The following is a 2,803-nucleotide window of genomic DNA, read 5'->3' as shown; positions in this document are numbered from 1 at the left end:
ACACAGTGTAAGCTTCATATTGATCAACATCAGATACTCATAGTGTAGCACTTTGACACACAGTGTGTCATTCAGTAAGTATGTGCTAATGAGCAAGCGCATGAGTTCATGAGTAAGTGAAGAAATGGAAGACTCCGTGTGCGTCTACATCAAAGTTGCTTTCTTGTTATGATTATTAAAACAACACAGATCATGTTTGCTCTAATTAATTCTCTCTAGATTTATTTAGCACAGTACCAAGAACTCCCAGCTGCTCATTGCTTTTTTTGGATGAAAATGATGGGTAGTTTTGGGAGCCATTCCAGCACAAAATTCTAGGAAATCCCAGGATGCATCTGTAATTATTTTAGGGTCTTCCAGAGGTTGGAGACCACACCTGTTAATTATGAATTATTTTCCAATGGTAGATATACATATACATATATATATAATATTTTAAGGATTTGACTATTAGATCACTTCCCCCCCTTGCAATCCAGTTCTGCATAGCAGTGATAATCATCTTGTTAGATAAGAAAGTCAATGGCCAGTCCTCACCAGAACAAAGTCATGCATATTATCTAACTGTAATTAAGACTCACTCTTTAAAATTAAGAAATAATTTAATCACACTTAGAATTGGATCAGCAATTTTTTTAACACATCTGCATATAGATAACATCACTGTATGATCCATATTGTAGTCCAACTAAAACATGAATCTAGCATTTACATCTTTATAATTTTAAAAATATAGGTGAGTTACATCGAAAAGTCAAATATTCCATATTTTGCTTTTTTTCCCTGTCAAGTTTAACTTTTATGTTTTTTCACGGATGGAGTAAGAAAGTAATAAGGCAGGATCAGTTCAGTTCAGTCGCTTAGTCATGTCCGACTCTCTGCAACCCCATAAATTGCAGTACGACAGGCCTCCCTGTCCATCACCAACTTCTGGAGTTCACTCAGACTCAGGTCCCTCGAGTCAGTGATGCCATCCAGCCATCTCTGTCGTCCCTTTCTCCTCCTGCCCCCAATCCCTCCCAGCATCAGAGTCTTTTCCAATGAGTCAACTCTTCACATGAGGTGGACAAAGGACTGGAGTTTCAGCTTCAACATCATTCCCTCCAAAGAAATCCCAGGGCTGATCTCCTTCAGAATGGACTGGTTGGATCTCCTTGCAGTCCAAGGGACTCTCAAGAGTCTTCTCCAACACCACAGTTCAAAAGCATCTATTCTTCCGCGCTCAGCTTTCTTCACAGTCCAACTCTCACATCCATACATGACCACAGGAAAAACCATAGCCTTGACTAGACGGACCTTAGTCGGCAAAGTAATGTCTCTGCTTTTGAATATGCTATCTAGGTTGGTCAGGATAGTTTTATAATTATTGACAATGAATGTGCTGATAAGCATCTGAGTCTGGAAAGTGTGGTCTTTTGTTTTCATTTAGTCAACATTTCCTGTGTTCTACTTTGCTGCTAGGTACTCTGCTAACCAGTGGAAACTGCAATATGGAATTATACTTGGTTGCTAGCCTCCTTATGTAGCCATATGATACACAATTCCCAGGGGAGGGGAGAAGGTAAATAGTTTAGGAGAATGGAGAACTAAAAGGAGATTTTGTTGGACCAGACACTGGAGTTACATATGATAATCCCATCTACTTTCCAGGGTACCTTGGAGAAAGCCTCATAAAGCAGGAAATTGACTCCGGAACATTGAATGTCTAGTCCAAGTTGACTCCATAATTTAAGAGCAGCACTCGAGTGTATACCTAGGGCTGTCTGGATCCTGGAGGCAAAGAACACCTAACAGCCCTGTATTCCAATGGTTCTTGAGTACAGGCCCTTTGGCTTGTGTTTCGCATAATCCAGTTCCATTCTCTGAAGATCAGGTGGACTCCTTAAACTGAAAATATCGTTTATTGAGTGATCTGCTTCTCTGTGGTCCTCCTCTTAGCCCCCGAGGCTAAGAGGGCTCGACTGCTTAAGTTTTCACTAGCTGGCAGAGGCAATTCGAGCAGAAAGTGGGGTGTGGATTTAGTCTCCCTCCAAGTTTAGCATTATTCTATGCATATTAACAGCTCGATGTTTGTTGCCCTGTGTGTGCTTAGTCTCTCAGTCGCGTCCGACTCTTTGCGACCAGGCTCCTCTGTCCATGGGGATTCTCCAGGCAAGAATACTGGAGTAGGTTACCATGCCCTCCTCCAGGGTATCTTTCCAGCCCAGGGAGAGAACCCATGTCTCCCGCACTGCAGGTAGATTCTTTACCGCCTGAGCCACCAGGTAAGCCCTTACATTGCTGTAAACTGACGTTTACATGAATTCGCCGAGGGCTGGACTTCAATTTCCTCACTTGAGGCTCATAGACAAGTCATCCATAACTTCTCTTTCAGGAAGAAGTAGCCAAATAGCCTGAAGACGGCATTATTCCAGTTCTTCATTGCTGTATCAGAAACAGTGTGTGGTGCTTCAGAAATGTTGAACGGTTTCACTAGAAAGGACTTAAAAGCGTGCATTTGGGGAGAGAGAAGCGCCGCGTCTCTTGGATGCCCCAGTGTGCCCCTCCTGGAAGACGTGGCGAGGCAGGGGAGCCCTGCGGCCCCTGCTCCAACCAAGCGGGGCGGCAGCGCGCGCTGCGCGGAAAACTCCGGAGCAGCGGGCCAAGCCCCGGCGCACCCTTGCTTTCCTTTCCTGCGCCCCATCCCGGCCCGAGCGGCGAAGGGGCGGGAAAAAGGGCAGCGGGCGCCTTTAAATGCTAATGAAGTCGATGCCCCAACTCCGGAGCCAACCCTCCCCACCCTTTCCCCTCCCCGGGCCCGCGC

Source organism: Oryx dammah, unplaced genomic scaffold (assembly GCF_014754425.2).
Source record: "Oryx dammah isolate SB20612 unplaced genomic scaffold, SCBI_Odam_1.1 HiC_scaffold_29, whole genome shotgun sequence".
Taxonomy (NCBI): Eukaryota; Metazoa; Chordata; class Mammalia; order Artiodactyla; family Bovidae; genus Oryx; species Oryx dammah.
Note: the sequence above shows the minus strand (reverse complement) of the source record.